The sequence below is a fragment of the Coenobita brevimanus genome, chromosome 113 (genome assembly GCF_032717465.1).
Source record: "Coenobita brevimanus isolate Jiangsu-jjx chromosome 113, ASM3271746v2, whole genome shotgun sequence".
NCBI classification, from domain to species: domain Eukaryota; kingdom Metazoa; phylum Arthropoda; class Malacostraca; order Decapoda; family Coenobitidae; genus Coenobita; species Coenobita brevimanus.
The window spans coordinates 171,920-184,005 of NC_137066.1; positions in this window are offsets into that span (position 1 = coordinate 171,920).

Below are 12,086 nucleotides of genomic sequence, written 5' to 3' on the forward strand. Positions count from 1 at the left end.
CCTCTCCTGTCCTCTTACTTTCGTTATTCTCTATTCTCATTTCCTCCCTTCTCCCCTTATCTCATATTATCTCCATTATATTAACTCAATCTTCTGCAATTTGTTTTCTTTTTAAACCTTTCATGTCTCATATAATTGAGTTCTATATCTCTCATTCTCTGCTTTCTCATCCCTTTCTTTGCAGTCTCTCCTTCCCCTTCTCTGCTTCTTCCCTTTCCTCTTCTCTGCAACTTACCCTCTCTCTTCTTTTCAACTTCACCCTCTCTTCTCCAGTCTCTCCTCCCTCTTTGCAACATCCCCTCCCTCTTCTCTGCAACTTCCCCTCTCTTCACTGCAACTTCCCCCCTCTTCTTTGCTGTCTCTCTTCCTTTTCTCTGCAAGTTTCTTCTTAGCAATCTCTTTCCCTTTCTTTGCAAATTCCCCTTCCTGTTGTTGGCCATCTCTTCTACCTCATCTTTGCAACGTCTCCTTCTTTAAATTTTACACTGTCCCCCTCCTCCTCCTTTGCATAGATAGATAAACAGAGAGAGAGAGAGAGAGAGAGAGAGAGACTGCATGCCTTATTGACACCCATGAAGTCAGTAGGCATAGATCTAAAACTTTCCTCTTCTTCCAGACTTAAGCCGGTCAGACTAGTGGCCTCAGGCTGTTTCTCCTTTGTCCTTGTTTACTCAGCACTACATTTGGGGAGCTGGCAGGAAAATGTCTTAAGGGTTATATTCTTGGAGAAGTTTGAGACTTAGTAAAAATTATTGCATGAATGGCCCTTATACAGTCAACAGCTATTAATCTACACCTTGTTCTTCTTCTCCTGCCTTTCCATCTATATTCTTTTTTCCGTCATTCTGTGTTCATACAGTAATCAAACTATTTCCTTGTCAAACAGCAGACCATTTCTATAACCAGCTGACACCATCTCTTCTGTGTCCCACCCTGCAATAACCATCCTAGTGCCAGATGGGGATGCTTTGGGTCATTCAGCAGTGACAGTGCAGTCAGTTCTCATCATAAGCCAGGGATAAGTAACAGTAACAGCCATTCCATTTTAGTGTGACCTCAGGGATAACAGACTGAATAAAAAGACTGCTACAGATTGAGCAGCCTGAAGAGTTGCCATTAGGTGACCAAGGCTGATGCATGCAGGCATGTTGGAGCTTTAATAAATGAAACAGCAATGACGTGTAGGGACCTGAGGCTAGAGTAGTCCAGTACATTTTGGGAAGAGGGCACCAAAATGGCAGGGGACAGGGTGACATGGAGGTATTTTGTCTGTGGCCACCCCTTACAGGATTAGAGCATCTGGTTATAGATAGACAGATGACCAACCTACATCCCTCAGTAGCATTATATGATTAAAAAGGCTCTGGTTACCTCATAAAGATTAAACTTAAGTGAAGCAATCACTCTTACTGGGATGCCCTAACTGCTCAGCCACCAGGGATGTCATCTGATATACAGGGAGGGCCTTATTTTGCATTCTTCTATCTTTTGTATTGGCTTTGTCCACTGGTATGCGGCACCCACACATTTGGCTGCTTTGTGAAATGACTAATCAATCATGAAATCAATGGACACAAAAAATCAGATATTATAAAGAATGAACAGTGTTTTATGAACCAGATATTGATGTAAGATTAATGCTGGTACCACTGATATACTGTCCCCAAAACACACAAGCATGAAGTAGCAGTAGTGCTAGTAGTAGTAGGGCATAGTAGCAGTAGTAGTAGTAGTAGTAGTAGCAGTAGCAGTAGTGGTGGTGGTAGTAGTAGTGGTTGTATTGGTGGTGGATGTACTGTAGTATGGTAGTAGCAGTTGAAGGGGTGAATTGACGTGGCTGATGGACTTGTTTTGTTCAGCTGAGTGAATTCGTACCAGACACTGTTCTGTCCCTTGGCTCAAATGAAATGTGAACCCAGTGGAGTGCAGACTGGAGCTGCCCTTGTCCTGCACTCCACTATCATCCTTCTGGGGGATAAAGAAAGAGTTAAGGACGTTTGTATAACCAGGCAATGGAATCATCTGGTCATATTTCAGCTGTCACATGAACACTCTCCAGCACCGTTTGTAAAAGTTAATGGCATAAACAAACTTTTTTAACTACCTTTTCTCCGCTATTGCCTCAGCTGGAGTTGAATATAGGCTAATACTAAATTTATTAAACAGAGAGAAATCCTTGCAGTCTCAGAATTAAAACAACTGTGTAATGGCTTTGAAATATATTTATTGTCCATTTATATCTATAAAATATGAACATCACAATAACCTACATATAATATCATTAGCCATTTCTTACAAATACATGCACTGTGACTCTGTGCAAACAGTCTGTATTGCAAAAAGCACCTAACCTTAGTCTTCTTTACTTTTGTACAATATAATGTACAGTAATTCCTTGCTAAATCTGACAAGGTAAGTGAGAATAATTTTGTGATGTCTACATTCCAGCATGGATTATTATTTTATCTATTCATATAAGCTGTAAATAAGTATCAAAATATGACTGGCATTGGATGTATCTGTCTGTGCAAAATAAGTCCATAACCAAGTTTAAACGTATGTTAAGATAATGTTGAGATAAATGCCAATGTGAGTTGTTTACACCATGATCCTTCACTACACATCCTAACCTAACCACTTAATACACAAATGAATAATGGTGTGCAATTCATAGTTTCGTAGTGAAATGCATGTTAAATAAGAAGTTACTATTACTTACATGAAAACCAACTGAGAACACATATATCAGTCCATATTTTTGCTGCCATAGGAGATTTCACAGCACTTTGTTTTGTGATAAACTTAACATATTACACCTTATTGTCTTCATACTATAGGGTACACGTCTTCTTAACCTTCTTATTATAATGACATCTGTGTTTTAGTCTTGCTTCTTCAAAACAATCATATTCACCTTCGAAGAGATTTTTAAAAATACGTGATGCTAAATACAGCAATCATTAGTCCCACTTTGGATAGATTTGAAAAACTGGAAGGATTAGATACAGCCTTTATTAATCCCTAAGTAGAGTAGTAGTAGTAGTAGTAGTAATAGTAGTAGTAGCAGTAGTAGTAGCAGTAGTAGTAGTAGTAGTAGTAGTAGTAGCAGCAGTAGTAGTAGTACTGTAGTAGTTGTTGTAGTAGTAGTAGTAGTAGCAACCCAGGCTAATCTGAATGTAAACCCTGTGGACTGCATGCTGAAACTACCTTTTTTTTTTTTTTTATGCAGTCCACCATCTTCCTTTCAGAGGTCAGGGAGTAGAGTGATTTTTGTACAACCAGGCAGGGTAGTTGCCTGGCCATATCAGTGCTGTAACATCCCTTAACATCATCACCCCTAAGCTGAATAAAACAGTTGATTCAATAGCCTAGAAAGGGGTGTTAAGTAATCTACCAAACCAATAAAAACACAGATAAAACACACAGTCTTCATTATAAGGGAGTGATGTGCTCTGTTCTATCTCAATTTTCCATACAACTGTTACTGTACATCAGAGGAAACTAGCAAATATAAGCAGTTGCCATTCAATGTTAGTGATGTGTTTGTTAATATCACAACATTTTCCATACATTTAGCCCTGTGGGATGGGGGTACTGTCACATCAGCATAATAGATAGCAATGGAACTTTAATAGACATCATCATCAACATCATCATCATCATCATCATCATCATCAACTGCTATGCCAATATAGGAGACCAGATCACACTGTTTTTACTTCCCACATGTGGTGTATTGGTGAGTAACTGGAAGCACATCTGGGCTAACTTAAACATTTGTGACTATGCTCCTCCCCAAAAAAAAATAAATAAATAAAACACTAAGTACCCTCCCATCCATATGTCATCCAGTCTTGTGTTATCCAGTGTGTACGAGCCCAAAGATAGGCTGCTCATTCAAAATAACTAAGATTTAATGCAAGACCAGTTGCTCAAATCTTAGCTACGTTATGAATGCAATAAACCCCAACCATCCCTTGTAATTAAACCAGTTGGAGCACCTTAATCCGCTAAACCACCAGGCATCTATTTTTTCCTGCAACAAAACTACACAAGGTAAACAAATCAACTTAATATTAAAGGGAATTCTACCAACTGTGGCTTATTTGAACTCCATCCAGTGGAAAGTATCAATAAATAAAGCAACAGTGTAAATTGGTGTTACTTTGATTGATGATGGAGTAATCTATATTCAGTTGTTTTTATCGAGGCGAAGATGCACTTGACTGGTAGGTGATAATTGGGTGAATGCAACATTACTTCATAATCTCTTTACTCGTTAGCATTATTAATTGACAACATATAACTGAGGGGGAAATTTGGGTTAGTAAATGTTATTCAGATATGTTGCATTCAGCCAATCATCACCAACCTATCAAGTGCATATTTGCCTCAATAAAAATAATTGAGTATAGTACTGACCATACACCATATAAACAAAATGAAAGGATGGTTGTATCATAAAAGCAAAGGACAACAATTACACAACGAGGCATGAGTATTTCATCAACATTTCTTTCCCAAACGTACCATGTAAAAGAATAATAGCCAACTCGCTCTCTCTCTCTCTCTCTCTCAGAAGGTGTGAGGCTAGGTAAGTGTAATCCAGTACATAAAATTCCATAAATCTGGGTGCTGACAATTTTTATTTATTGTTGCTGGTATCACGCAACTTTATTTAATATCGGAAAGGCTCAAATGTACAGAAATGACAATGATTAGAAGCATATGTTATGCATCCTGGAATGCAAGGTGGGGGGGGGCTAGAATTAAGATTGAAGAGTTGAGAAGAAAGGATGGGACTTGAATGTGCTGGTGCTGTGATGAGGAGAGGTAGACCGAGATGGTTTGAGCATGTGGAGAGGATGGGGGATGACAACTGGGTGCAGAAAGTGATAAGTGTGAATGTCAGGGGTAGGGTTGAAAGAGGCAGACCAAAAAAGACCTGGGATGAGATCACAGAGTGTGACCTCAGGGATAAGGGAATGAGTAAGGAGGATGCCAGATATCAAGCAGTATGAAGAGCTGCCATTAGGTGACAAAGGCAAGCATTTTGAAGCCTTTATGACATGATGGTCCCTAGAACTAAAAAGGTTTATTAAAGTTGAGTCTATCCCCTCCAGGTCAATATGTGTCTCTCCTAAGCTTAATAAAACTGTCAGGAGATGAAAAGTATAAGACAGAAAATATGCTACCCTGTTCAGTGGGTGAAGAGTAGAGTACCAGGCTACCCTCCATGGTGACATGATATGGTCAAAAAATCCTCAGTCACCTCTTGGGGGATCAGACCAAAGCAAAACTATGACTCCAACTGGTGTATTCTAACCACTACACCACCAGAGCCTCACTGTGCCTTTATTAAACAGAAGGAAGATGGAGGGATGGGGTGGAGAGGTATATGAGAGAGGGGGTGTGTGAGTTGGGAGCAGGGCAGTGAAATGGCGGGGGACAGGGCGACGTGGAGGCGATTTGTTTGTGGCCACCCCAAACAGGATTGAGGTGTCTGGCAATAGATAGATAGATAGAAGATCAAATATGCTTTTTTCAATTCTCCATCATCCAAAGTGCTATTTATTGTGTCTCCTTACTTCCTTTCCTCTTCCATTACTTTTATTTTCATTGTTTATTTATTTTCTCTTTTCATTCAAAATCATCATCATCATCATCATCATCATCCTACCCCATATTCCCACTTATAAAGATGCTATATATTTGTCTCATCATCATCACCATCAACATCATCACTATCATCAACATCACTGTCATCAACAACATTATCATCATCATCATCATCATCATCATCTTCATATTTCTCTTCTCTTCCTCCTCCTCCTCAACATCATCATCATCATCATCATATTTCTCTTTTCTCCTCCTCATCATCATCAACATCATTATCATCATCATCATCATCATCATCATCACCATCATCAATATTCTAGGATGGGATGGATTACTTCCCATACACTGTAATCCTCTTAGTCTAATACATAACCAGGCTCACCAAAACTATATACAAAAATAACAATAATAATGTAACTCCTCAGCTGTGTTAACATTACCTTAACCCGCCCCGTCCCGACGACGTATGGGTACGTCACCACGATTTGCATTTGCCAGTCCCGGCGACGTACCAGTACGTCGTGCAATTGCAAGGTCGCTAATTTGCACAATTTTCAATTTTCGCACGTGATTTTTCGTATGTATACACGGGACACCTTCCTCTATTCCTGTACAAGATACCAAGCAGGGACAATGCCTTACACTGCATAACCTCCCCCCTCCCCCCCTCACGACATTGTCTTGGCAAAGGACCTGTTACCAGTGACCTGGCTAGTAAAGTTATTCAGGGCCAGAGTGATTCCCCAATCGATGACAATGTGGAGGACAATGTTTACATAGCATTAGAAGAAGAAACAGCCAGAAATAATGATCAGGTAGTGTGGCAAAAATAGGTCAGGTATGGTGATTAGTTAGTGAGTGAAACAATGCTTATAATGCCTTTATTACTGCTTGAAAACCAATATACTGTCATACTACATATACATTCGTACCAAGTAAATAAATAAGTACCGTTTATGAGTGGATAAAATAGTTACCCTCCCATAGAACTCGTTTTCTTTGGTGCCAGCATGTTAGAAAACCCACTCAGGTAAGGAGGAACTCCTACCTGGATTGGGCACTTTAAACCTCAGGTGAGCGATTTCTCTATGAATTTTCGATGTTTCTCACCAAAAGCGAAGGTTTTAGCCAAAAAAAAAAAAATCGAAAATACCTCGGGACTGGGGGATGTCGGAGGTGCGGAAAGCCTCGGGACGTGACGGGTTAAAGTTAACATGTAATTCAGGTATCAACACAAAGAAAGAAAGAGGTACACTGCACATCATCATCATCATCTTCATCATCATAATCACCATCACTGTCATCATCATCACCATCCTCCTCCTCATCATCATCATCATCATCATCGCCATCCTCCTTCTCATCATCATCATCATCCTTCCCACCTACAGATGGGGTGAGACAAACCTATGAAAACACCAAATTCCTTTTTAATACCAATGCAATCATCAGTCAAGAATCTGGAGCAAAATCAAGCAAATCTTGAAATATCTATCTGTCTATTTATCCACTGTTGAACAAATTTAGAACACCAAACTCTGTGACACAAAGGTCATAACAACAACAGTAAAATTTCTTGCAACCACAAATCAACTTTTTCAGTAAAATTTCTTGCACTAACCACAAATCAACGCTATGTCACTAAGTTAATGATGTAACGTACCAGCAGCACGCATCTCCAAATACACTTTAGGTTGTGCATTTATTAACCTGCTGTATATGGCGGAGGGTTAGTGCCCCCCCCTCATAAAACAACTAGAGTCAAACAGCCACCCCTTATGGGATTAAGGCATCTGGCTACAGACACTGTAGATAGATATGTGATACTGTCAGCCTCACTGCTCTAGTTCGATTTTTTTATTAAGAGTTAAATGAAACAAATTTTTGACTGGATTTCATATAATTAGGTGTGTATGAAACTAACTGGTGAAAAGTTTATAATATTTTCTGATTAAAAATGCCGATTTGGTAAATGACCATCGATTTGGTAATTAGCTGCACCCATAACTAACACCTCCAGTTTGAAAAAAATCTCCTACACTGAACAGAATCATCCCCAGAGACCAAGAGTGGAATAAAACAGATCACATACACCATCAGTGGATTGAGGAACTTAACAGCAATGCAGCAATCCAGGGTCATACTGTAATTGCCTTTCCATCACTGACTTCTAACCCTTTGCATCTGTGAGACATTTTGATTAGCTTATCCTCGCTGCAACCATTTCCAGCTAACACAGGACAAGTTTCTCATATTCTAAAGGGTTAATGAAGGCTGTGCCCCATATTCTCATTAGCTATGGAAGCTCTCTAACACACTGTCTTAAGTGATTTATTTTGCTTACTGCACCTTGATATCACCTTCTGTACTATTTCAGTTACTCTACCCTGTAAAAATAACATACAAAATGGCATTAGCCTGCCATATCCAAAAATAAATAGGTACTTAAAAGGTGCTAGGGAGCTTCCTTACCCTACAAGAATACAAGCCTGGCTAACCTAACCAGTTTGAAATATCTATCCTAAGCTGGATAAAACTGTCAGGAGATGGTGAGAATACAACAGAGAAAAGTCACCAGACTGTATGGATTAATGAGAATCTTAAATATATATCTTAGATCACTGAAGAATAAATATGTACACGGTAAAGACTACAAAAACCTAAGCTTTTACTAAGGCATTCATGTCATCCATCTTCTTCATAAAAAAAAATAATAATAAAAAAAAAATAAAAATAAAAAAATAAAGGGCACAGCAACTACATCAGTGTGCAGTACAGGTATATTATAATCAAGCACATTTCTGTCTCAAAATTTCCACTTCTTTTCATAAACATTCCTTACACTTTTAATTTAAAAAAAAGTGTACAGATGCTGCCAGCCCCTACTCACACACTGGACACCTGCCACTTAAATTTATATCAACACTTCTTTAATATATCAAATAAGCAATAGGACAGCACTATACACGTACCCTATGTGGATCTATATTTACTCAGGCACTATTTAGGAATCTAGACTTTAACTCCAGTTTGTGTCATGTTGTATTAACCTACAGACTGTGACATGTAGTTTATAAAGGATGGAAGGTTAGAAGCTGGGGATAGGGGTGTGAGAGGGAGGCCGAAAAAGATCCGGGACGGTCATAGAGTGTGGTCTCAGGGATAGGGGACTGAATAGGGAGGCTAACAAAGATCGAGCAGCATGGAGAGCCAGCACTGGGAGACCAACACCAACACGAGCAAGGATGTTGGGGTCTTTATAAACGATCTGACAGTTTATAATATACCACAGATATCCTAATGTCACAGCCCACAGGTTGATACAACGTATGGTTATAATATCAAAGCTGCATTGTAAGACACTCGTGTGTATTTTCAAGAAGCTGGTATAAAAGGAATGCAATCTTAGACCTAATATATACAAGTCAAGCAATTAACTATACTCTTTTCACCTTAAATTGGCCAGATTTTCAACCTTTTGCAGATTATTCAATGTACATTAAGGGGAACAGACAGTAATACAGCTCTACACCCATTCTGCTGCACTTCTTCATGACTAGCACCATTGTCTAGTGTTAATCTTTTGATACATCTCAGCATTCAGGATGGGGAGATGGCAATATTACGTCAGGTTAAAGTGAAGAAAAGAGTAAAGTTAAAATGACCTTAAAACACTCAGGTCATCATCATCATCATCTTACACTAGTCAGGTTACTGGTTTATCATCATCATCATCATCATCATCATCATCATCATCATCATCATCACCATCATCATCATCATCATCAATATCCTGACATGTCCCACCTAAGGATGAGGTAGGGTACGCTCCAACAAAACAAGGAAATAAAAGGCATGGAGATAAGAAAACTTTGAACAAAATCTTACAGCAATCCTATAATATTCTGTCTGGAGAAGCTAAATACAGGCATAGTATTGTTCTAAAATCATCATCATCATCATCATCATCATCATCATCATCATCATCATAACCACGGTAACAATAATAATTAAAAAAGCGAAAAATCATCATCATCATTACCATCATCATCATCATCATCATCCAGACCTTCCCACCCTAAGGCAGGATAATAATACCATAATAATAATAATAATAATAACAGTAGCAGTAGTAAAAACAATAATACTGTACTAATATAAATCATAATAAAAATAATAGTACTACTACTACTAATAATAATAATAATAAATCATTCATCCTAGAGACATTTTTTCCACTTTGGTTTTGCTGCCCAGACACAATTTCATGCAGCTCTGGAGACACATATATTATTTTTGACTGGAAAATTTAGAGACAGCCTCCAGTGACACCTTCTTGGCTTCTCCAGAGTTAAATAAAACAATCTTAGCTAAACCAAAATAAAACAGAAGTCTTTAGGGTATCAGGGTAAACACAAAACAAACGATGTCTTCCAGGTATCGGTTAAAAACAAAACAAACGATGTCTTCTGGGCATCAGGGTAAAAACAATCACATAAGTAGTCTACAGGATTCTAAGACAATGATGTTTGGGTCTTAGTCACACACAGTAGCTCGTTCAATGCTCTGAGACCAGGGATTTCTTTCTCGTTTTCTTCTGGCTGTTTCCTAGCGAATTCACTCAGCTTAGGATCGACTCTGGCTTGTAATCTTGTCATTTAAGGAAGCTCCCCAACACCTTTTCCTCAGCAACTTTTTTTTACTTATGAATCCATACTGTCCTTTCCCATGTTACATAAATCATTCCAATACTGCCATACTCTGCATAAATAACATACCAAAAGAGCTTAAAGGAACCTCCCCAACACCATTTCCTAAGTGACTTATTTTGCTTATAACACCTTACTGTCCTCTGTGTTACTCAAATCCTTCCAATATTGCCATACTCTGCATGAGCAACATGCAACAGGGCTCATATTCTTATCGGTTAAGGAAGCTCCCTAACGTTTTTTCCTAAGCAACTTTCTTTCTTTATTACACCTTAGTCTTGTCCGTGTTACATAAATCATTCCAATATTGCCATACTCTGATCAAATAATGTACAAAGGGATATTAACCAGCCTTACCCAAAAATAAATTGCTATGGAAATGATGCTCGGGATACTCATTACCCAAAGGGAATTTGGAGCTTTGAACAGGAGTGGCCAAATCAATAGAGAGGTGGTCTGCATTCCCAACGGACCCAGATTCATATCCCCACTGGGACAGGGAAGAGTATAAGGATTTGAATTTCATTAAAGCAGATTTTATTGATCTATCAGACAGCCCACCGACATGTCATAAAAATACCCCAGCTAATATCAATACACCAGTCTTGTATAAGGCAGCCCTAGCATGTATTCAATATGGACAGCAGGTGTTAGCACTGAAGTGGTGACATGTGGAGGTTTATGGATGTAGGAGGACTACTGGGCCTTGATAATGGACTATGAAGCCTATACCCAGAGTCGGATACATAAAAAAAAAAGATAAACATGGGGGGGAGGGCACTGAAATGGCAGGGGACTGGGTGACATGGAGGTGATTTGTTTGTGGCCACCCCTTACGAGTTTAAGGCGTCTGGCTATAAACAAACAAAAATACTTCTAATACTGAAGTCCTGACCTAAGCTGAATGAAATAATTTCACAGCAGCAATGAAAACAAAAACGATAATCCAAATCCATTGGGTTAACCTCACATAACTACCGTAAATCTTATTCTAAATGCACAAGTATCATATAAGGCTGGTTGTAGGTCAATACCCATAAACACTCACACCAGAACAGGTACACCACACCGATGCTAACTGGCTAGCATCAAAGTCTATATTCAGTACTCATGGTTCTTGAAAATATATAACACTCCTTCAGGGCTTAAAATCATCATCACCATCATTATCATCAATACTATCATCACCATCATTATTATCATCATCAATACTATCATCACCATCATCATTATCATCATCATCATCTTCATTATCATCATGAACATCATCTTCCTCACCTCTTTTCCCACCTGCATATGTCTTACCTGTATGACATAAAATCACACACTCCCTAACATCATCAAAAATCTTTAAAAAGGCAGCATCCTTAGAGCTACAACAGGCAATAGTGATACAGCCATCATAAGCCTGACCCATACATGCATCTGCAAAGGAGTCAAGTGTGCCATCCTCCCAGCAAAAGAGTGTGTTCCAAAATATTTCAGGTTTTCCCACTGTAAGGTACTAGAAATTGGGGGAAACTGGAAAATAAGCTATATAGGTATCAGTGGAACTTTAACTGACATTCTTTTACTTACTGTGGAACTACTTGCTAAAATGACTGTCAAAAATGTCAGTCTACAAAGAGGACTTTCGTATCTCAAACCCTGACTCCTTCAAGGCAAGAGTGACCAGTCCTGTGTGCACTCAGTATTAATATAGCAGTTATTCTACCTCAAAGCCTTATTCTCATAGACTGGCATGGGTTGCTAGGA